Below are 25,763 nucleotides of genomic sequence, written 5' to 3' on the forward strand. Positions count from 1 at the left end.
TAATGGTCTGTGAAATTGCAAAATGCATTAAAAAGTTTGAAAGAGATTCACAATGAAGTAAGACTCAAATACAAACTCGTAGCGGCAACTGACAGATAACGTTACAGAGACAGTTAAAGTGAACTTTGAGAAGGCAGGACTGATGCTTTAGCATAATTACACTTTAGCATTATTTGTTCCAAACTGATGTCTAATCAACTTCAAAATGGACTAAATGGACTCGAATGAAGTATTAGTAAATTAAATTCACTTTATTTGTAGCCACAGGTTTTGTCATTTAGGGCTAATTAATTTGAACTCAATTTATGTCTAGACACCTGTCTCAGCATACTGGCCTTTAAGTGTCTCTTACAAATACGTTATTGAATAACACACCAAAGAACAGTACACAGATTTGACAAAATGTGACATTTGCAGCATCTTACAGAATGATGCCTTTTAGTTCTTACAGTACTTAACAAGTAACCTCCTGTTGTAAGAAAAAACTGCTCCTGAAAGAATCTGATGGATTCAGTCCTGTGACCTACCTAAACTCCTGTACTCTAGAGCCACTATAAACAAATATGTTGTTCCAAAAACAAGTTTGAAACTGCTACTACAGAAATGAAACCCAAATATCCTTTTCAGAATAGAATCTGAATGTGGAATTAGTACCCATTTATATTTCCCATTTTATCACTAAACGACATTTGCATCAATATCACAAATTAAAATCCATCATAACCTTACCTCAGTTGTCTCTGAAGAACAGAAACGAATTCCCCAAATATGCAAAGTCAGTTTCCAGGACAAAAAAAAAAAAAAAAAAAAAAAAAAAAAGAGAGTATCTGTTATGTTTCACAGTAATTAACTTCCACTGTAGAACAGCTAAGGTGAGCAGACAGAATTTCAGGACCAAAAAGCTTTTGCACCAGCCAGCTAGGATTTTTTGAACTCGGAAGTACTGAAGACACTTTGTTCTTCTTTGAACTGTCACACCAAGCCCAGCACAGTCCGGTTACTTAAGTTAACTAAGAGGAGATCTCGATAGTAAACAAGCTTGGCTCTGTCCAATGGCTTTCCACACCCTTCTGTTTATAGTAAGATGACTTGCATTCAGAGGTCACCCCATCAACAGCTCCTGTCTTTCAGTGGGTATCTAATGTGCTGCATTTATCCCAAGGCTCTTTTAATGAAACCACCTTCCTGGTCCCTGCTCGCCTGCTGTCGCTATGACACATCTGCTCCTTATTGTGCAAAGTCCTATTAAGTGTTAAAATATACGGAAAAGGCGTACCTGGGCATATATATTCTGCAAGTGATACAGGTATTTATAAGCGCTAACCATGTCTGTGAATATTGACAAAATAAACTCTTTTTAGAGATCAAAGAAAGAATTTTGCCAGCAACATTAATCTTGTGAATAAAGGAAATTCAGAAGGAAGGAAGATGGATGCCATTGTTTGATCTGGACTTTAAAACTTTTACAAATACTCCCCAAAAGGATAATGTATGTGTCTGTGCCAGATAATATTTACTTGAATATGTTAACATGCTGGAAACAAGAGATGAGTGTCCTCGAGCTCTGCTGCAAAATGACACAGAGCCAAGAAAAACAAAGGTCAAGTGCCAGGACCCCAATGCAAACACAAAGTCAATTCTGGGCTAAAAGAATACATGGCTCTTACAAAACACAGTAAATACTCAGCAGTGTGCAGACTCCAAGCTCCCCTTTCTTATGCATACAGCGTGCTACTGGTTACAAGGGGGTTGCAATCCAACTGGCAATTGTTATTTTCTTCATGTGGCATCGCAAACCAAAGTACAAAGCCCAATCTACTTTACTGCAAATTACTCATTACAACGGATGTATCTAAATTAACTGTATCTTAAAACGAGGACAAGAAAATGGTGTTTATCTTTTTTTTTTTTTTCTTAAGTCCAAAGTCTTACAAAAGGAAGACCTGAGAACCGTTTCCAAATTCCAGCTGATACATTTCCCTCCACTTCTTAGCCACCGGCAGCACTAGGAAGCTTAGGCTTGTTTCACATGGAGATGTGAAACTGAAGATGGCACTCTCTCCCCATGCAAACACAAACTTGACTGCTACTCAGAAATGCTCTTTGAGTGAAAGTTACACCTGCAGCACATTTTCAGCACCAGTTTTTGTCACCACTACGCCATCGAATTGACAGATAGCAGCTTGGCTCTGTTAAAGCTAGTAAAACATGATTGATGAACTGGGCTAGAAAGCCGTGTCAGTTCAGATTAGGATATTTGTGCCATCATTTGACAGGTCCCACACTTTATTCTTAGAATGGATTGTCAGGACTGTAAGGGCCACTAATAAATATATCCATCCAGATTCCCTGATGCCTTTTTTTTTTTGGTACTTAAACCTATTTATGAAGTTTAAGTACAGAAGTTTTTTCATATGAAGTCTCACTTAATTTTTGTAAAACACTTGTGCTTAGAAATCCAATATACTTCCTTATACAGGTGCCTGTCAGCTGCTATTATCTCATGCACTGAAATCCAAGTAATCCTCATTTTACTGCATTATGTGGCATAATAAAGGCCCACCTCTTCAACAATGAAAACCCACCGGAGCATATATAAAGTACTAGGGAGAGCATAATCAGCTTTCAGATGTTGTTTTTGACATTAGCATTGGGTATAACCTCATTCTTAACTGCTTAAACAACTAAGATGTCAGATGGTTGCTAATGCAAGATTGCTTGCAAGCAGCTGTTTTTTTCACTACCAAAAAAAGGGAAACAAAGGAAAAAGCTATTGCAGAAAATGCTGCCAGGGGTAGACTGAAAGCCATGGGACATTCATGGGCAGTAAGCTCTAAGGCTCAAATCCTTAGACGTTGCTCAATGAACTGCAGAGAGTCTTCACTAGTAGCAGATGAGGAACAAAATGTGTCTTTTCTTCTATCAGGCTTCAGGCAGGGGGAAGCCAGCCTGGTCTTAAGACTCCCCAAGCAGTTTAGGAGCATGCCGTCACGATTTTTGCACACCTCCATACACAGCAGGTCTTTCCTCAGTGGCTCCAAACCAGAGCAGACTTGTTTGCCACCCCTGGCCACCACTTCGCCTCTGTCCTCCCATCTTCAGCTATGGACTAACACATCTTGGCTCCCAAGAACGCAAGGACCAAAGAAATAACCATCAGCCTTCTGCCTTTTCCCAGTAAAACAAGATGGTTTTATCATTTCTCAGTTCTGAACGCCTGGAGGCAAAGTATAGTCCCATACACTTTTAAAGGTGTTTATCGCATAGTAGAGAGAAAACAACTATATGTCATAATTCTGTGCACACAGCAGTAGTCAAGAGGTGATCAGAGAAACTTATTACATCCTACAGCATGAGCTCCTTTCTCAGGCTGACAGGGGAAACCACTGTCCCAGCACCCCTGTGACTGATGAACTGCTCTGTTTGCAAACTGAGATTACTAAGGAGGAGATGTTTTCTGTGGACACATAAATCAGAAGTTACTTCATGCCCTTTATTTACACCAGCATGATAAGGACACAAATGTGACAGAAAGGAAAACAGCAGACATTAGTGAATAAAAATTGTACTCATTTGAGAAAATACGAAAGCATGAAATGCTATTTTGAATTTCTCAGTTAGTTCTGCAACCAAAAGTGTTTAGGGCCACAGTAGTGACAATTACTTCAGATAGCATTTTTCCTGTTCTACAGTTGCTTTATGGGCTGTTTTTCAGTTTGCCTGCAATACAGAGAATACAAAACCAAAAAGGAAAGCTTACCAGCACACTTTTACATTTTAAGTAATGTCACAAAGCACCAAACTATGCAGGGCCGCGTAAGCTCCAATCACTGTTACATCCACAGCTTTGCAGCCTAATAAAATAGTAGTGGAGGTATGAAAGATTTATTTACCTCTTTTTTCTTTTTCCTCTACGAAAAGAAATTGGAGAGAAGGAAAATGCTCTATTTATATAAACTGTAATCTCTTTTTAAGATACTAATGGGAACATATGCTTCCCTTGAATGCATTTTCACAGTTGCTGTTTTTTCACTATTCCTTCAGATTTCATCACATGACGCAAAGTATTTCTCAAGGGACATTAGAGGGAAAAACACACAGTAGCAGCATGTTTTGTTGCCATTGAGTAACCTTGTCTTAATACATTCTGAGAGCCACCACAACCATTCCACATTGTGAGTCAATTTGTTTTTCAAGCAATACAGTGATAAAAATCACACACACACACAAAAAGTGAATTTAAGAAGCGGAGACACCTTTTGAGAAAGGCCTGCCTGTGAAATTTTGGGTTGGTCAATAATTTCATAACTGGAGATCAAATTCAATGCCAAATAAATATTTTAGTGGACTCTGATCTTGCATTCAAAGCAGGTTTGAAGGTGCTTTGATCAAGAGGACTGCGCCAGCCCCTGCCTCTCCCCACCTCGGGGCCTCTCCACATTACCCTGGCTGGCTGCCTGGCTCTGGGGGTCACGGCAGGCCCTGGGGGTGTCAACTTTTATCCATATAATGGACAGTGGTATAATGGTGCCTCCAGCCAACACAACTTTGCCAAAAAACTCATTCAACTGCTTTCACCTTTTTTTGTTAGTTTGCCTTTTTAGTTGCAAAACTGTCAGAAAGAATAAATTCCCAGATCTGAACTGCTGTGCTTGTCCAAGAAATTTAAACTAAATTTAAATTTACAACCCCCACTAAGACAGCTGTGTTGTCTTGTAACTTTTGGTTTGTTTGTTTTCTCTGAGCTGTATCTGTGACAATCCATTAGGCTTTATGGGCAGACAAACTGTCCTTTGAATTTTACCTTATGAGTGCCTCCTACCTGCTCTATGGCTGGTCTGTAAAACCGAGTGAGACAAATAAAATAATTACTATTATAATACTGTATTTATTACACTCCGCAGCCACCACTAAAGCTCTCATGTTCCGGCTGAGCACTCACCAGCCTGCAGCTCCTTAGAGCAAAGTCTGCGATTTCATCACAGTCCCCATCACCTTCTCTCTCCTTATTCCCCTTAGCATTGCAGAGAGCAACGTCTTGGATACAGAGAACAGCAACAGTAAAACCAGTAAAACCAGGTTGCCAGCTGGATTTCAGGGCATGCACTTTTTTCATTATCGAAACTGCCACCAAAATGTAAAAGCTGTTTGATTAGATCTCAAAAGACAAATTGAAGAACAGATGGAAGCTAGCTAAGTTCTGAGTTCAAAGAAAAAATAGACATGTAAGTATATCAGATTTTCGAACAGTGGTAACCAAAAAATATTATAAACATAAGGATTACGCATTGTAAACATAAATTAATAACAGCAACAAACTGTACATATTCACAAATCACATTCCTGGAAGAGCTTTAAAACACTTTTTTAAAAAAAGTTTTGAGGTTGTCTTAATTTGCTTATGTTTTCTTAGCACTCACATTTTTCAATTTATTTCTGCAGTCTTATGTGCAACTCTGTAAAATGCATGTATGCATCTTCATGCCTTTATGTTTAAATATTAAGCCTTTAACTTGAAACACCAATGCCATAACCAAAAAATTATCGTAACTGGAAACAGTATTTTCTGCCTCAACATCTTGATTTCTTCCACTGGTTTCAATGAATTTTCTTCCAAAAAGTACTCATTCACAACTCATTTCCACCTGTCACTTTAAGTGTCTGTTATATTAATTCTGATTGAAAACAAAGAAAAAAAATGAACTTTGCAAAATGCATTTCAAGTTCAAGGTACAAACTTTGTGAAAAGCATTTTCATATAATTTCTTTGAAAGGGAGGTTGTCATGTAACACCTTATCTTTTGCAGGCATCTAAGGTACAAATAATTCATAAAAGTATTAATTCAAGCCTCTGCTAATTATTATGTGGTTTTATTACCACATTTTCTAGGGCTCCAGTCAAAATTAGTAACATGTCAGTGATCAGTGCTGGGCACAAATACAATCTTAACACTGAAAGCTTAAAATCTAGTTTTAGTTATGGCTCTAGAGAGTCAACTCTAGTATAATCTTCCAAGTTTGTTTTATGACCAAATATAAAGTTTATTTAAGAAAGTACAGGAGACAATTACAGTTACATGAAAGCTGGGAAGGAGTTTACATTTTTGAAGCAGACTTTCAAAGCTGCAAGGGAAAGAGGAGATCGAACTGTTGGGAGTTTTGACTTGAACTTCTGATTGGCAGACCACATTTTCAATCGTTTTAATTATTACGCATTCAAAGACATCCAGTAAGAGTGTTTAAGCATCTGACTGCTCTCAGCCAAGCCTCCTATGCTAGGTAACATCCAGTTTGAGTAAACAAAATGCTGTCCATTTATATCTGTCATTTTTTCAGATGGGTACAATAGTTCTCACTGCTCATACAGAGCACTTTTTAAGCTTCTGTTCCGCTTCTGCAACAGGACCAGCCCCCCTTCCTCTTCCCCACTCCCTCAGTACACACGTGGCTACTCCATTGCTACATACTCAGAAATGATGGTTTGATGAATGGCATGATAGATTTTTCATATAAAACAAGGGCTCTCTCCTTGCTTTAACTTACTGTTTATTTTGAAAGTTGACTCTCACCTCCGTAATTCTCATGGACCTCCTCACCAGAAAGCTACGGCAGTATCAGGACTGAGACAACCAAAGTGGGGATTCCTAAACTGTGGTATGCAAACTGCTTCAAGGCTGTACTTTTGTGCTGGGGCAGGCAAAACGGGAGCAGCAGCAACAGATCCTGACCTTTCTGGGCACAGTGTTAGGGCTCACACTGTTTATTTGTGCCTGGAGCAAAGCCTGGTAGGGGAAGTGCTTTTTGCATGAGGGGAAAGATGGTGTTTAGGTTCCGACCTGGGAGACATGGGAATTAAGGAATGCCTGACTCACCCTGAAAAAGACTATCCATATGTGACTCTCTTCTAGCAAATAATCTCTTTTAGACTATCTCTTTAACGGATTAACAAAATCAGCAGTTTCACTGAGGTCACCTCCCTTACTATGATTGATACATATGTAAGAAAAAATCCATCTTTTTTTTTTTTAAATACAAACTTTCAGTGCAAGTGATTACTTCTATACATGCACTAAAAATAAACTGGTACAAATAAGAAATTCCAAAAAAGAAGTAAATCTCAAGATTTGTAATTTTGTAATTGCCTGTACAGTAATTCACTTTAAAAAAAACTAAAGAAAATCTCTGAGTAAATGAAGCTTATGTTTCATAAATTTATGGAAGCCAGCCACTTTATGGAAAAATGGTTTACACTGTATAAAAACCTTGAAAAGAAGCCTTAAGTAAAAACCAAAAGCACACGTGAATTACATAGGATATTACGGTGAAAACTCTTCTCCATGTCTAGTTATGGACAGTCCAGGGAGATACCTAGCTTAACTGGGTCAGTTAATTTAGCCTTTACTGGAAACAGCTATTCTCAGACAATTATGAGACACTGTCCTACCAGCGTCCTTTAACATTTTGAACAAAAGATAAATTAAAAATAATAATTACTTTTTTTGGTACCAAGTTTTTATAGCTCTTTCTGTACAATGACATTTATGCAATGTGTCACCAAAGTGTTAATAAAGAGCTCATGCTCTGAAAGTACTGCTGAACCATATCAACTGTTGATCTCTCAATATTTTAATCTAAAGAGACTAACAGCTAGTTAACAACAATCCTCAGGTATCACACAGCCAGCTTTTCCCTAAAGTTACGGATAACATTGTAACTGTTAGACAAGTTAGTATTCCATGGGTTTTATATATGCATCTGTTGTTAAAAGCATTCCTTAGAAACATAATTCTAACAATCTTTTACCATAATTCATTAATAAATTTCTTATATGCTTTCTTGATTTGGGTAAGATCTCTGTGCTTTCTCCATAGCGCTTCAAAAAAGTTTGTATCAAACATGGTGCTGATAAATTTGTTTCTTTGAAAGTATATGTTCTTCTGTTCACCAAAGGAGGACTTGCACAAAAGCTTCCATTTTTTCCTCTGTTTGTGTTGGCAGCTTTACCAATGGGAATTGCAAAGAATTTCACAGCCTGGCAAAAGGAGGAAGTGACATCTCTATATCCTCAAATTATCCAGCCTTCAGCAGCTCACTCCTTTTTCTGCTGTACTACACTATAGGCTTTTTATTCCTTTTTCCTCCAGTGACAGCTTAACTAAAATACAATCCTCCCTCTTTGTAATTTTATTAAATCCACCCTTTGCTTTAAGCTATTGCATCCTGAAGCTGAAGTTAAGTTTTTAGTTCTCTGCAACACAGAATAACATAGGGGCATATTCTGTTCTCTAGAGGCGTTCATCAATTTTGTGTGGAATGCACCACAATAATCAAGAGCAGAACATGGGTTTTGACTTCCACAGATAGTTTTGCCAAAATATCATTGTATTAAACTGATCACCTACTGAACTCTGTAAGCTTTTTAAATTTGTGAAAGACCTTAAAATTCTTCACTGCTTCATATGCAAGAATACTTCAGTACTTTTCAAACATGCAGATTTACAATTAGAAATACAATGCTATAAATGTCCACTTATGACAATGCTCTCCATTACTGCAGTGTCAATTTAAAACCACCCATAATATAGTAGCAAAATTTGGCCCTGGGTGTATTTCTTTACCTAGTATTTCTGTGTATAAAGAACTCATTTTCTATGTATAAAGTTTTAAGTCACTGCATCCAGTTTTATTCTCATCACACTTGCAATTCCGCTACAGTCAATGAGGTTGCACTGTTGTGAGAGTAAATTTGGATCAGGATACAGATTTCAACACTACCCTACTAAAAAATATAGTGTTTCAGAGTTTTTACCACAACTTCAAAGGTGGATCATCTTTCAAGTGACTAGAGCTGGAGAGCAAACATCCTCCATCATCGTAAACAATTTTTCAGCATCAGTACAACCATTTGGAAGAATTATTTGCTTTACATCATGATCTCTATTTCTGGAAACAAGGACAAAAATACAGATAAGTTGTATGTACATGCTACTTAGATTGCATATATAAATTAAGAATTAAATACCACAAATCATAGTATTTTGTAATATGACGCAGAAGATTTAATAAAAGCAGGTTTCTGTTATTGTCATGAGACATTAGTTACACAGTGCTTCAAAAATGATAACAAACCCCCCAGCAACCTACCGTGAGGTTTTTTTCTTGTATACCTTTAAATCTATTTTAATAAAAGACCTCTAAAAACTGACATTATGGCCTAAATAGGGAACTTTGTCTTCTGCTTCTCCAATTGGGCTTTTGATAATTTAAAGTAAACAAACAGTACCTCTTCAAAACTGAGAATAAAATGTAGAAGCTTTAACGTATTTCTGTGGAGAAAGGAGTGAACTGAAATACACATAAAATGGAAGAAGAAAACCTAGTAACTTCTGCAGGTAAACAAAATTTCTGTCCAAACTGGGAACCAAGCAGCAAACCCTAATGGATTACAGTAAAAAAAAAAAAAAAAAAAAAAAAAAAGAAAATAAAACCCCCAAAACATTAATGGTATTTTCTTGTAGTATGCCAAAGCAATTTTTGTCAACCTTGAAGGTAGTGTGGTGCTTCTGGTCATAGGCCCTACAAAGAGAGTACAGATAAACCTTTTTCTTCTCTCTCAGACAGACACAACTGTATTTTGACAATTTTTAGGATACAAGAAAGCATTTTGAAGATACACATTTAAGTAAGGTATTTCCTTCAAAATACTGGTTTCTATGCCAATGAAAGTTTTCAACATAACCTATTAAAAAGCATATGCATGTGCTTATTTTTTACGTGAATTGTTTCACTGGCTTTAGTAAGTGTTGATTTAATTGTGCACAGTTAGGCGTATGTGCCCAGGTGGCCAACAAGGCCAGTAGCATCTGGGCTTTTGCCAGAAATCCTGTGGCCTACAGGACTAGGAAAGTGATTGTCCCCTTGTGCTTGACACCGGTGAGGCCACACCTCACTGTGTTCAGTTTGGGGCCCATCGCTACAAAGAAGACATTGAGGTGCTGGAGCGTGTCCAGAGAAGGGCAACAAAGCTGGTGAAGGGTCTGGAGCACAAGTCTTATGAGGAGCAGCTGAGGGAATGGGGATGTTTAGCCTGGAGAGGAGGAGGCTCAGGGGAGACCTTACTGCTCTCTACAGCTGCCTGAAAGGAGGTTGGAGCGAGATGGGTGTTGGTCTCTTCTTCCAAGTAAGAAGCGATAGGACATGAAGAAATGGCCTCAAGCTGTGCCAGGGGAGGTTTAGACTGGATGTTAGGAAAACCTTCTTCACCAAAACAGTTGTCAAGCATTGGAACAGGCTGCCCAGGGAAGCGGTTGAGTCACCACCCCTGTAAGTATTTAAAAGACCTGTAGATGCGGTGCTTAGGGCCATGATTTAGTGGAGGACTTGGCAGTGCTAGATTAACGGTTGGACTTGATGGCCTTAAATGTCTTCTCCAACCTAAACAATTCTATGATTCTATGATTCTGTATGTGTAAATCACCACACAAATGGAACCTGAACTGAAAAAGTACTGTTAAGTTTCTGCCAGGGATTTCAGGTCTATTGTCTTTTACAGATTTGTAATACTTCAGGGTTTTCGACAAAAATGACATCACACTGTAAAATGTGCAATTAGAAATGAGACTTCTCACACATATTTCTAGAGATGTACAAACACCTTCAGATATTACTAAAAAAATTATATAGTGCATGAAAATACTGCTTCAGAGACTTGAAACAATTCAAGCACATACATTAATTCAAAATGAATCCACTATAAATATCTTCAGTTTTAGCAAAAATTCAAGGGAATATTAGAAAGTATTAAAGAATATTTTAAACACCTTGAGGTGCACAGCAGAGAGAGGAAACATGCAAGCTGGTAACTAGGACATCTAGCAAAACTAAAGCTCAGATACTTCACTACAAGAAAAATTGTATCACATATTCAGAGTGCATGGCATTACTGACTTGCAAAGCCACGTACAAAAGGTTTATTCTACTTTGGCCCAGAACCGTCACATCTGTACAGAGGCAGTGCCTAACCCTAGCTAGTACCCTGTTTCTATGTGCAATTGCAGTTCTGTTTTCTGTCCTTGCTCCAAGCACACGAGCACTGTGGTAAAAGCACTGAGGGATAAAAGGAAGTTTCAAACAACTTCCCAAGTGAATTTTAAAAAAATTAAATAAATGCCTAGCTGGGTCTGTGCGGAAGGGCAGGGTAGAAAGACAGTGAGTCACAAGTGAAGTGCTTCTGAGAAGAGGGGAGCAGGGACAACTGGCAGTAGAAGAGGGAATGCGGGACTTTTTCCCCAGTGAGTGCTGCACTCCAGAGCTACCTCAGAGCTCCATTTAGAAGATATCAACCATGGTATCCCTGCTGTCAGTCTCTATTACAAATTAGACTACTAGATTAGATCTTTGGGTTATACAGGATACAATGACGTATTTATGAATGTGGACATTAATAATGGTTTTTAAACTAAAGAGTCACCCCGCTGTCCAGTGAAGTTATGGAACAACCTGTCAGAACAAGGAGTTCAATCTTACACTATACTATATGGATTTGTTGGTGTGTGCAAGAAATATTTCTAACTGACCAAAGCAAAACTGCTTAATATTTGTGGATGGTCCTTTTTCATGAAATAATTTCAGTCTTACAGTTATCCATGTTCTCTTGTGGCAGTGAATTCCAAATCTTTATTATGTGTTGGTAGAAAAATATTCTTTTTATTAGTTCGAAACATATTTCAGTTTCTCTTAATACTCCCTAAATTGCAGCACTTGACTTACAGTCTTTATCCTAGTCATTACTGCATATGCATTACTGCACTCATCTGTCAACTGTATTTGTCACAGTCCATAAAGGAGGGTTGGGGTTTTGAATATCTTTATTAATTTCCATTTCCCATATCTGAATTTTGTAATTCTTCCAAATCCACAGCAGGCTGAGCAAACAGAACTGAATACAGAGTGCGGATTTCCCTCCCTTCCTCCCTCCATGCTTCCCTGTGACAGCGCAGTAAGACTGAGAGAGATTAGAAACTGACCATTGGGTAACCTTACCGTAGATTTTGTGTGAGATCATTTATGCTGTCCTCTAGAGTATCAACGCTACCACCTATCTAAATAGTATGACGGACAAAGGGTGGCAGGGCTGAGGGGTCTACTCATATTTTAAGAACTACAATACAACTCAACTCCACCACTTCTGAATAGCCCACTTCTCCGTTCAGTCTTGAGACTCTTCCAGCATGAGACTCAGCAAACCAAGACCCGATTCACTACTGCAAGAGGCCACATCTCTTCATTGGCTTGGGTTCCTCAATGGGGAGTTACAATTAGGTTGGATGAACCTGAATTTTGATTAGCTAAAAATCTATGTAAAGTTAGATGCCTGGAGCACATGTGTGAACTCTCCTACTACCATATTAAAACAAACAGTTTTGGGGTGTAACTAAAGATTTTGCTTTAGTGAAAAAGAAACTCAACACTGGGAACCTTAAGGTTGATACTTTAGTGAAATAAAATCTAAACTTCTGGTTTCTATAATAAGATTTACCATATAGACGAAACAGGAGTGATGACCACAGGTTACTAGGTTAGTTTTGCAAGCTCAGAGGGACACATTGTCTTAGAGTTGGTTATTGGGAAAGGAACACAAATAGGACCTGGAGGTACACCAAGTTTAAGAATAAACTAAGCAGCTCAAAGAGGAATTCTGCAGGGACAAGTAGCTTGAAACAGCTACCATCTCAACGAAATGTAGGAAACCAAATACAAAAAAGAGCTGATGGACCGTTTCAGAAGAACATGTGTGAATGAACAACTAACCTTGAGCGTTTGGAAAACACTAATACCTTCCATTTGACATTACGTGAAAAGATCACATAGCTTCTTACTGCATGAAACAAACTCTATGTCTTGCTTTTTCTGAATCTTTATCACATGAACCTCATCAACACAGCTAAAGATTAAATCAGGGGTCCTTAAAGTTGAAGATGGAAAATGGAGTTTTTCATTAAAAAAAAAATCATTTCTGTGATTACATCTCTATGATAAATACTACACAGATTCTCAGATTTCAGAGGTTCAATAAATCAGCTGAGGACTTCTTCAGCAAAATTAAGTTAAACAGAAGCCATTTTCTGAAGATGAGAGAGCGAATTCAGATGGCCAATTCAGTTGAAAGGGAATTAAAAATGAAAATTAATATAAACAGGAGCTGTGCTAACAGTAAAAATCCAGAAAACAGATATTACAAAAATGTTTTGTTCTGCAAGATTTTTTAAATTTACTTAGGAATTTGGGGGACTAAATCCTACAGTTTTTTGAGATTTCAATCACTGAAAGAGAAGTTTTGTAGTCACTGCTAGGTTAAATACAAGGACATAAAATTCATTTCATCTACATGAAGGAATTAGCACTAAAGAATGTGACTCAAAAACCCAAATAATAAATGTTTTGATACAATACAATTAAAACTCAGCAACCTTGAGCATAAATCAGGATAATCATTATGGCATACAGTCCATTACCCAGAAGCATCTTTCAGATTTTGTCTCGATGTCTAAATTGTACAAGGTTTGGAAGTTACCAAGGTATGAAGAGCTGATTCATAAGCTGACTCACAGGGTTCAGTGCCCCTCCAACTTTAAGAAGATGGTCTGGAAGCCTACCAGGGTAAGAATGAAAATTTTGCTGAGGAGGAAAGGAGGCCTGCTATCACTCATGCAAACTATCGAAAAGGTGTGCTGAATATGGCTATCTTTCTACAAAATTGTCTTGCTAGAGACAGCCAGTTTCTTTAAAGTGCTAGTATAGTATCTGGAAATATAGCAGAAAATATTAAACATACCAAAATGTTCCAAGAGACAAGTGTCCATCAAATGTAAAAACAGAGAAGCCACATTTTAAAGAACAGGTATTGTCTACTATTTAAACGATTTGTATTAAATTCTAAGCATTTTAAAATTATATTTGTAATTGTATGACTCTATACTAACACCAAAACTTTCTAGAATTATTGAGTGAATAGATTTTTTTTTTTAATAGTATTATGGAGTCATTTATTAAACAGATAAACAAGATCTTGCTTTAATCTCAGACATAAATAGGAAGAAAAACTTCTAAGTATAACTCAAGATTAGAAAGCAAACTACAAAATCATACTATACCCAATATGTAATTGTCTTACAATATATAGGGGATAAAATGTTGGCAATTGTATGTTTTTCAAATATTTTGTTTTCACTTGAACCGAAATGAGTTTTCCTAGACACTTCAAGTTTCAGTTTTCTTCTCAAGGGAAGTCAAGTTTTTCTACCTCTAACATAAAGGAATTCAATTAAGATATGGAAAAGGAGGACTTTTTTTTCCTTTTCCAATCCATAAAACAAATAAAACAATAGAAGTTGAGCTTTACTAGTTAAAAGAATTTTGGACGGGTTCTGGTACACAGAACTTCAAAGGGGTCTAAGCAGGAAGAAACCTAATTATCAATTCAAACTTATTTTTTTCAGATGTCAGCAATTAATTTAATTTGTAATGTATGAAAATCCTCCTGTATGTTTTTCAACACCTTCATGTATCCAGACAGCTTTGAAAATCTCTCCCAATGTAATGACTTGCTCACTTAGTAACTGTGATTAATAATTCTCTTGTATAATAAATCTGTTATATTTGCATGAAAATATTTTTGCTATGTATTCAAAATGTTTGACTGCTTTATTTCAGTAAAAGAAATTAGATGTTGTTTTTCTACATTTCAGTGGAATTCTGGTTTGCATCCAAACTGCAGGTTGAGTTCAAATTTAAATTTCTATAAACTAACAAATGTGGTATCCTTATTTTTAACAACATATATAAACAGATTTTAAAGGTGAGTGAGTCCATAAAATATTTTTTTTCCAGGTCTCATGCAAGACAGGAACACACTTCATTGTTATACTGTCAGTGACAAGATTTCTAATAAAATCCCAATTTTCAAATACTCATAAAAAGCAAGATAAAGCCCTTTTTTTCTGATGGGTTGTTCAAATCATGGTTATAACTGGTGTTTTAAACATTTTGACTGAAACAGGGAACCCTGGGAAGTAGAATGACTTGAATTAATTCTAAGAAATCTTAAACAAGAGCAAGGAGACTATTATTTTGAAGGTCTGATTTTCACCACTGAAGCCAAGAGCAAATCAACCATGGATCTCATAGGCCAGACCCAGAATGCTCTGAAGAGTCCAGGACATCTTTCTCCTTGTTAGCATGAGTTTTAGCCTCTTGACTCTTGGGATGACAGAACAGGCCTTAAGACTGAAATGAGTAAATCTAGAAGCACAAAACAGGCAAATTCACATTCACATTCATTCTCAAATTGTACATTACATCTTTGCATATATTATCTCTGAATTCAAGTTATTAAAATGTTTGCGCTTATAAAGGTATTGGTGATACACTGAATGGTCAGGAGAAAGGCTAAATAGGTAATGCAACTAAAAGGAGCACACATTAATAAGTTAGTTATCCACTCCTATGGTAACTTACACCTTCTTCTGGCTCTTTGGGATGCAAATTACAGTGACTGAAACCAATTTACATTCACATGTATACATCAGAAAGTGGGTGGAAATCTAGATTGGCTGAACTTACAAATTCCAATTTCTTGGCAAGTTAGATATCTCACCTAAAATCTCCTTATCCATTTATACATTAGGAAATGTGGACAAACCAATTATGGAACAGACACAGACCCAATGAGATCAAAAGCAGATCAGTATGCAAGGGTGATAAGCCTAATGAAAACATGGTTTCAAATGGCATATTTTAAACTCAGTAGGAGCCAACTAGGACTTGGAAAAAAGTGTATGGGGACAAGTCCAAATGCACAGGGTTTACATCCACATACAAACTGTGGGGAGCAAACACTACTCAGCAATTAAGGAAAGGCGAAGTTAATGCTGTGGGGATTGTTCTGACTTTCAGCCAAGGCAGTTAGGCGACTGCACAGTATTATGGCTGTCCTGCCCAAGAAGACTACCAGAATGTTCTACAAAGCTGGACTCTTCCAAATAAATCATGTCCAACTGGCCAAGGTTTAATTTTGCAACTTAACAATGATATTAAACATTTGTCCAGATCACAGTACGTGCTTGAATAAAGAATGGAATGGAGTCTTAAATATATAAAGACTAGCCAGTATTACCCTCAAATCTGTCATCTATTGAATGCATCTGGGAGAAGCTGGACAGAAAACTAAAACCTTTAAACTACATCCACAGATCACTGAAATCTTGCAATAATTCTCCCTGAAAGCAAGAAATGAATTGGCTCAGCAGACAACTTTGCAAACACATACACACCCGGGTGTGGGTGCACATCCACCCTCAAAAACAGATTTCCTAGTATCTGCCAGGTCACCATGCCAGAAGTGAGTTTTCTCTTTTCTGACTGGATAGTATTATTTTTATGCGCAGCTGTTGAACAAAATATTCTCCATAGTCCTTGGATAATAAATCCTTTGAACACATTCGAGTGTGTGTGTGTGCATGTGTGAAACAGTGACTCTGAATGTTTCCAGCCTGTCTTATAATAGCTTGTTCCAAAGCCTACAGCATTTAATTGGAAGACTCCTCCAAGCTGTCAGTGTGCTTTGGATCAGCTCTTAGACAACAAAGTCAACTTGAAGTTTGATTGCAATGCAGAGATGTATGTAGAACCCACCAAATGCAGAATAATAAACCTGGCTGCTAACACACAGCGGAACATCCTGCTTTTTAACAGAACACAGTGACTCGAGGGCTGACTGGCCAGTACTGGAGAGGTTATAGCACTGAGATCAGCAGCTCAAAGCCAAGTTAAATGTGCCCCTTTAGTGAGGTATGATGTATTGTGTTCAGAAGCATATGCAGATCCCAAACAAATACACGCTGTGCTAGCAGAGTGGGTCACACTGCATTCCTAGAACATGTGGTCTCCCTGCAGTCTGCATGGGAGATCACACTATTGCACTAGCCTCAACAAGCTTCTCAGACGTGATGCAAGTTAATGTAGTTTTTTCTACAGTTAACTCTTTGCTTAAGAACATACGTAGATCTGTTCAAGATAACAAAAAAATACATTGAGACCAATATCCCACCATCCGCAGATGTTGAAGATGTGTAAGAATAGGGAAATAACATAGTGACACTTGCCCAAAATATTCTCCAAGACCCCATCTTTAAAAGTGAACTTTTTAAACTGACATTTAAAAAAAAAAGAAAAAAGAAGTAATTTTTTCCATTACATCATCCAATCCCTTTTGACCATTTCACTAGTTTCCTATCTTCTAACCAGAACTTTATCCATGTGAGAGCCTACCCTCCCCTCCCAAGCATGTTGAATATCCTCAAAAGCATTTCCAAGAGAAGGCTACTGCATGCTGTTTGGAAATGCGTGAAAAGCTGATCAGCCAGATCACTGTCTCTTGAGAGAGTTATAAAACAACAATGAGGCATCCGAATCCTTTATTGTCTTGTTTACCATTGCATAAAAGAGAATCTTGGTGGGGCTAAGATCCTCACTGGATGAAAAGCTGATTTTGAAATATGTATAACAAAGCAGATACTATATGGCACGTATACTGAGAAATCTGTAAAATTACGATAGAGCAAATTTCAATCTCCTGATTTTAGTAAAAAAATAGAAAAGAAATGCACCAAGAATTCAGCTTCGGTAATTTTTCCCCAGTGTTTTTAGGACTTCTAAATCAGACAAATAACTCTTTTAGGCTGAGATGTTTCTTTCTTTAATCAACATCTTGCAAAAATTTACTGAGTCATATTGCATATTGTACTTATTTAAAGCATAATACAATTATCCTGTATAATACCTATAATTACTTCTACCATATAGCATAGGCTCTATGGGACAAAGAGTCCAGACATCACTGTATTATGCAAACAACAATGTCCACTAAGAATCTGTGTCAAGCTGACAAAGAATGAAAACTGCCCTTTCCAAAATACTCAGCACCTGAGACTACTACGGGGCAAGAAAGTCTCTGTGATGCAAACAATTCCCATTATAAATAATTTTCACCTGTCCTAAAACTGACAGTAAGTCATTTCAGTCTAGATTTCTAGGTATTTCTGCCCTTACCACTGTCTGTTACAAATTATATGATGCCATTATAAGGTCCTGCTGCTGTAATTGCAGGTTTATGTGTGTTTGGGAGGGACAAAGAAACAAAGCCACTTCCCATCACATAACTGGCAGCATATGGGACTTAAATACAAATTGCTTTACCCCTTCTAGGAAAGCCATGTAGTTATCATGTAACTGCAGTTTTGTAGGAAGGAAAGGTTACGAAAAGGTGGCACTGGAATTCCCTACCTTCTCCAGTCATCACTGCTGATAAAGCTGTGAAATGCTTGGGAGACAACTGCCGTATGTCACTGAAGAATATTATAGCGGTTAGAAGTAGACCGTTTGGGCTTAACAAGAAACACAACTCTGATGGGGCAATAGAACTTATATTTGGGCTATGCTGCAACAGATGGCAATTTCCTATCAATTTCATCAGAGGTAAGATCTTGCTTTGAAGGTCTTTTGGTTTTCCATGACTTTTATTCCTACCTGCAGTGCCAGTGTCTTCCCTGCAGCACGTAAGGCCCACAACACACTGCCAAGCTCCTTCATCAGCACACCTAGCCTGAGCTGAAGAAAGACAGGCTATTCTTTTGAATAGACCTTGCGTTCAGCCCATGACAGCTGTAGAAGGCAGCATTCCCTCAGCTTAGAGGGAGAAGTCTCCTCACGTGCTCACTCATTCTCTCCTTTGAGGCTCAAACACGTGCTGTGCTATCAGGCCAGCAGGCTAATGGTAGCCTACAAAACCTGCGTTCGTTCAGAAACTCCTGAATGTGGTGGGTTGTTACTGACACCCCTCAGCATCATCTGCTCTTGTTCCAACTTTGGTCTTACTCTTCTTTCTGAAGCAAAATGATTTTTCAACAAGAGACAATGAAGGGAAACCAAGTATTCATGGAATGCTGGAACTACAACAAATGGCAGTTCCTTCAAAACAAATATAGATGGTAGGTAACATGCACAGCCCACGGGGCCAAAGAAATAATCACTCTGTGAGCAGCAGATAACCAGCTCTGGCCTTGCGGAACCACGTTGTGTTTGGCAAGTGAAAGCAAAGTGGTGTTTGGCTTGTTAATGGAGGAAAAGGCAAAAGGGTTCATTCTTCATGTAAGACAACCATGACAAGGCTCACAGAGCATTTGCGGCTGGTACCCATAGGGATCATTTCTCCCACACGAGCCATGCTTCCCAGATAAACTTTATATATGGCCAAGCAACATAAGTCCTTAAAAATGGCATTTATAATACAAACACTAATTTAATCCACAGGAAGACGAACATCACAGCAGAACGTGGGAGAAGCTACACAAGTGTGAGCACATACATACATATAAACATAGGTGGGATAGCACAGACCAGCCCAAAGCCTTGCACATTTTGGGCACAGCCTCCATAAATTATACCTACATTACTTACCTCTAATATGTCCATATGATAATTAACTACTACAGATGAAAACAAAATCAGAATTTATTTCTGGAATAATGAAGGTGATTGGTTATGTAACGACTGAATCAAATGAAGTATTAAAACATCAACAGTTACTCATCAACAGAAACAGAACTAATATTCTGCCTTAAAGTTTGATATAGAAACCAACAAAATAGAGATCATGATAGCACACAAAAACCAACACAGCTTCATGAAAAGCACTGCTCTTCTAAAGTAGGTCCTTTCTTAGAAACAGAGCAGACACAGCTTCCATTTATTATTTATGGTGCCTTGTGCCCATGTCAGCTCCTCATTAATAATTAAAATTAATCTCATTAAGGCAGATTTCATTACAGGATAATTTAATTAAATGATGAATTGGCTCCCAGATGTCACCATTTGTGCCATCTTTTAAAAGATGCTGATGATGACACAGATTTACAAGGTTTTAGTCCTAACCTGAAAAGCTGTATTATTTAATAGATTTATAGCAGTTTTTCACAAGCAAGGCAGACAATCTGAAATATAATTCAGATAAGATGAGACAGGCACTTCCAAGTATAAACAGAGGTATATGTATATTTATATATGGCATGAGGAAGGATGAGGTCAGCTTCAATTTGTTAAAAAGAACTCTAACTTCAGTACTTGTGCAGATCCTACACACCAGTATTTTAAGCAGCTTCTTCCTTGTAGCACAAAGCAGCTGAGACAGCTGAAAAAAAAATATTTCAGATAGGTTTACAGAAAATTACCTTGAATTTCCAAATTCAGTGTCTCAAGACTTAAAAGAACCAGAAAGACGGATGAATGAAAAAAAGAAATGTAGCAGGAGAAGATGAACCTGGCTGTCCCATACTTCCCACTACACTTTTCATAATGCTATTCAAGTTTTCTCTTGCTAGTTAACTAAAAAAAAACAACAGTGGAGTATCAGCTGCTAGTGAATCAGCACTACTAGGACAGGCCAGAAAGAGCTAATGAGGGTGTTTCATAAGCCATAGAGCAAACAAAACAAAGAGCAGAGATGACACCAAATAGTGACATAAAATACCGTGACAAAAAGGTTCAGAATAGTGGAAAGGCATTTTCTCTACTATTTCTCCAGTGGACTATATCTCACAGTGAGGGTTACATTCCACAAAACCTCACAGACGTTTCTAAAAGACTTAGTGTAAAGAAAAATGAAAAAAAGTATGAAGCTGAATTATAAGAGTGCACCATGCCAATATGCGTATTTGTGGGCTAATGATGCTATTTTTAGGCAGCTACATTTGCCTAAGGCATGATCAGCAGTCTACTCTTGATCTGCTGCATATTACTGCTTTCCAAAAACACAGTTTAGTGTACGAAAAGCACCACACACATTGAAGTTCATGATCATCAAATGATCTTTGAATGTTATCAGACAGATAGAAGAAGGCATAGCCAAAGCTTCTGTTTTTGAACAGAACCCCTGCTTCTGTTCACACCAGGGATTGCTCCAAATAAAGATACAAGTTATCCTTCAGAATGAAAATACTTTAGTACTGATAACTTTTGATCAAAATAATACAGAACCACTCAGAATACTTTCAATGTTGAAGCTGCACCTCCCTTAGGTGTCTCTGACCCATTCAAACCACACAAACTCTGCCACGGGTGTGCTGTTAACAAAGACCTCCGTGGAACATCATTGCTCCCATTTCTGTTTGGTAACAAGCAAGGTAGCACTCACTCATAGGTGATGAACTTAGTGGCTGTTTTGATCACCAGATAATCTTACTGAACAGCTAACAGTGTTACCAAAACTGTAACCAACCAGGTACCAAGGGCTAAATCTACAAGCAGATTTAGGTATTTAGAAGTAGAATCTTGAGCCCTAATTTACTTTTTGGGCTCCACATACAATACATGGAGGAAGAAAGGCGGTGCCAAAAAAGTCAGCGTGCTGTAATTGTCTACCTGATGGGAAATGCTGAGCAGATAAGTGGGTTTGCTTGTTAACCTGCTGTTTACCAGTTAGATCAATGATTCCCCACTCTGTGGCCTGGCTTCTTAGCTATGAGCCACCTGGCCCCATTAGGTTCCTAAGCAAGACTGGCTTTTTTTATTTAAATATATATATATATATATATGTATATTATGGGAGGGTGTTCTCCAATAAGAGTAAAGCAATGGCTTGCAATAGATACACACATACTTAAGTTCTCAGTCTGTCTGATACGCAGCAAGAAATTTAGCATAAAGGGTATTTAATTCTTCTGTCCCAGAGGAATGGAAAAAACCCCCACAGATGGGACACACATACAGACATATCCCTCAAATGTCTTAATTCCTAATGTCCCATGAAGTCACGTAAGACTTACTATTAGAAATACAGTGCAGAGGACAACTTGCAACAGTGAGGTATGTACCTAGAGTGAGACTGGAGCAGTACATGTAGATGTCATCATCTAAAACTGCACTCCTCAAAATCCCTGCTTACTAGCTGTAATTCTTCCTGCTATTGGATCTCTGCTTCTGCACAAAGCCAGAAATGTCTTATACTGAAAAACTGAAAACTTATCTCCATGGAGCATCATGCAATGGTGCATCCTTGGTATTCTGCAAATATTACAGATTCTGCTTTGTTCCTTACAGAAACTAGAAAATATGCAACTGCTCCTCTTTAAAAAAAAAAAAAAGTAAATTACATTACTGTGCAGTTCAGGGAACTGTGTTTATAAATATATATATTTATATAAAATATATATGTATAATGTTCTAATTCATAGAATATCTGTATGAAATTAAAAAAAAAAACAACTTTTAAAAAGACCACAGAAACAAACACCTTTGTTCTATAAATCTGTTCTAACCCTCTTTTACCATCTGCAACATTAATACATCAGTCCTTCCAACACCATATGACTAGGCTTCTAGCAACAAAGTGCTATCTGAAATGTGAAAGACAAGAGTGTCACTGTTTATTTTTGTCAGTCCCATGGTTCCACTGCAATTGTAACACCTTCTTTCCCAAGAGCTACATTCTAATTATTTTAAAGCATTTTCACTTACAATATCTAAGTTATATAATAGTTCATCATCAAAAACGATATTTTGCAATCAGTTTACAACAGCACACACTTCTACAGACAAACACTTCAAGGGATGAATCAACAGTATTTCCACGCATGTAAGCCACAGTCTATCACAAAACTCTTGTGATTTAGCAGCAGTGCTGGTTATACATGTCTACAGGAAGAAATTTACTTCCTTTCCCTAACGCCTTATCTGCTTCTAGTCCCTCCTCTCCACCAGACAGGGGAGAGGCCATGAGGGAAAGAGAAGACATCTCCTTCAATAACTGCTTTGTTCTACTTACAAATCTGTGCTGATTATCTGAAAAATTATAGTCACAGAGCTAACTGGTTTATATCCTTTTAAAAGAAATGTGGGCTATGTGGGTAAAAATATACAATGTCATGCTGTAATTCAAAATTTAAACATAATATAGATGCTACATTCTTTCATTGTATTTCTATATTGATCCGTGCTCTCTGCAGAAATCACAGCACCCAAATAATATACTAAAAATTAACATGTTATTTTAATGCTATTGGGGAAAATTTCCAAAAAGCAAGCCTCCCCACTTAAAATCCTCCCTCAAGACAGCTATGGTAACCCATCACCTTTTAAGCAGTATAGCATGTACCTCATTATCAAAATCTGCTGAAAAACTACTCACAAAAAGATGGACAAAATTTCAGCTATGTTCTTATTTTCTGGAATTCCATGGCTCTATTTCTCAAAAAAATGAGAGGGGGAAAAAATCCCTCTTGACTGTTCTGGTTTCAATATTTTTATTGACAATTTTATTAGTAGTTTTATAGAAAAAAAAACCTTGTAACATATCATTTTCTGGGATTTCCTCTGCCATTTACCTGGCAGTTAAAGCTGCTGGTTAGTGTCTCCAGTTTCCCACCTTTCCATGCATCTTACCAAGCTGGGCTCAGCATCATGCTTCCAGTCTTTTTAACTAGCACAGAGATCACCGTGTACTCCTACTTTGCACCACTGCACGCTGCAGGCATGCCTGGTTCTTCCATGAGGTAACCCTTCCCAACAAAATAGCATTCCATGGGGGAAGAAAAAGGCAAAACAGAACTGACAATCTGCGGTGACAGCAAACCCAGAAAATAAAAATAAAACTCTATCACAGAGCAGTTGAAAATATATATAAAACACACAGACAAGTGATTTTCTACATCTTATTGTTGCCTTTAACATAATGTACTAGTGAGCAGATTAAATGCTATTCTTACTTCTGTTTCTTAAAGAAGCCTTTAGCAAAGTTCTTTTGTACTCATCACACTACACACCCTCTGGCTTTCCCCAGGTATAGTAGGAAAAAGACATTAGAATGTGATTATAGCTGGGTGCTCAGTGCTACGTCTTCCCATTTTCTGGAAGAATTACAGAGTGTTCTCTGTGGTCATTTAACACCACCACCTTTACACTAAGCTGAGAAGACACTGTGAGGCATTACCATGGATTTTTAAACACAACAATGCTGTACTTAATGCCAACTTAATTGCTGTACAGGTAAGAGAAAATGCATTAATTTCATTGATTTGAGACTGTATATATTGATTATGGGTTTTGCCTACCATCTCTAGAACTGTGTACTGGTGGTTTAAGAGAGCAGCAATTACCAATTTAGTCAATTTTACTATTACTCTGCAACAAAATGGATGCACATCATTAGTGTAACTGTATCAGAAATTATGCTCTGGTCACTAAACTAATGTGGAGAAGGGCTGAATTTGCTTTCTCCCGTACATACCTTGTTCACTCTTGCTTCCATCTATACTTGTGTTTTTTTGATGTAAAAGCCTTTTCTCCACCAAGGAATGAGTGCAACTGAACATGTGCAGAAAGTATGCAAAGACACAAGGGGAAAGTCTAGAGAGTCCACAGCCACCCTGCCTTCAAACAGATAACTGCAATTACTGCTGTCTCTTGCACAGAAACAATTTTATATTAATAACAGAAAAATCAAAAGTAGGAGAAATGCTACATCCTAGTGGTTAAATTCCACACCTTAGATGCCACACTGAAGTGGTTTCTTGGACCAGTTGGACGAGGACAACAGTAGCTGATGCTTGGTACTTAAGGCTGCTTTACCCATGAACTAGAAAGGACAGAGATGGAAGGGGAAGAGCAAAAAGACTGGAAAAGGAAGGGGATGCATTTGATGCTGTAATTTTGCCTTGCTCTCAAAGCTCTATTTAGAAAAGAATAGCTTATTTCACCTACGTTAGGAGCTTTCCATCTAATAAGGACATTGATTACAATTGCTTTTGATTATAATTGCTTTTGAATGCTCAAATTAATTTAATGTTATACTATATACAGTTATGGGAACACCACTGAAAAATAGACTGGCTTCTTACTGATTTAGCTTTGAATGACTTTCTGGAAGTTTATTAATTCAGCAAATAAGTGAAATTCTCTTAGGACAAATTATATCCTCATAGAAGTGTACAAATTACCTCAATTCATCAGCAGGCCAAGAAGTTCATAGATACTTACTAGTTTCGATGTTTCATCTTACAGGCAGAACCTAGCTCACCATCCACCTCATACAAGGTGAAATAATAATACCTTTACATTTTGATGTAAATATTTTCCCCTCAAAATACATTTTTTCTTGCATCCATTGAACAATAAAACCAGTATTTTCACCAACAGTCTTTCTGCTATTTACTTAGCAGTGTTCAACAACAGATCTAAAATCTTAGTTATTAATGAAGAGTTGAAAGTACCTGACACTGATGACCCAAAAAATTAAAAAGTAAAGATGAATATTTTTATTTCAGAACCTTTTAGTAAAATATATGCTGAAAAAATATATGACACTTTCTAAAGATGAACTTAAAGAGGAGTAAGCATGAAAATATAATTCAAGAACCGCTACACTTCTTTGGGAAGTATTTTTTCGTAAAAATGTGCTTTTCAGTCAGGTTCTTTCCAACAAAGCCTTGCCAGTTTTACAGAAGTTAGGTGAACAGGTAAGGCTTTTTCCCATTTTTTGGTCAGCTGGGAACTTAGGCAATGCTTGTCTATTACCACAGTCTGATTCTAAAGCTACTTTAATACTTAATGCCTTAATCACTTGTGCTTGTTAAATTATTTAAAATGTGCTCTGAACAACAAAGAAAAGAAGGATCTTCCTTTGCAGCTAATGAAGCAAAGGAAAGTTCTAGTTT

The 25,763-nt window shown here is 37.4% G+C and overlaps 1 protein-coding gene across 23 annotated transcripts in view; it reads right to left on the reverse strand.

Annotated features, from left to right (window-relative positions):
- EYA4 (EYA transcriptional coactivator and phosphatase 4) overlaps positions 1-25,763 on the reverse strand; it is a 221,513-nt gene that overhangs the window by 121,462 nt on the left and 74,288 nt on the right. The window contains exon 1 of one of the 23 annotated variants that reach the window (XM_080388347.1): positions 730-24,673. The exons of the other annotated variants lie outside the window; for them this stretch is intronic. The gene's annotated coding sequence lies outside the window, so the exon portion shown is untranslated. Of the gene's footprint in view, positions 1-729; positions 24,674-25,763 lie in introns of those variants that run through there. 23 annotated transcript variants of the gene reach the window in all.

Source organism: Falco punctatus, assembly GCF_963210335.1.
Source record: "Falco punctatus genome assembly, chromosome: 5".
NCBI classification, from domain to species: Eukaryota; Metazoa; Chordata; class Aves; order Falconiformes; family Falconidae; genus Falco; species Falco punctatus.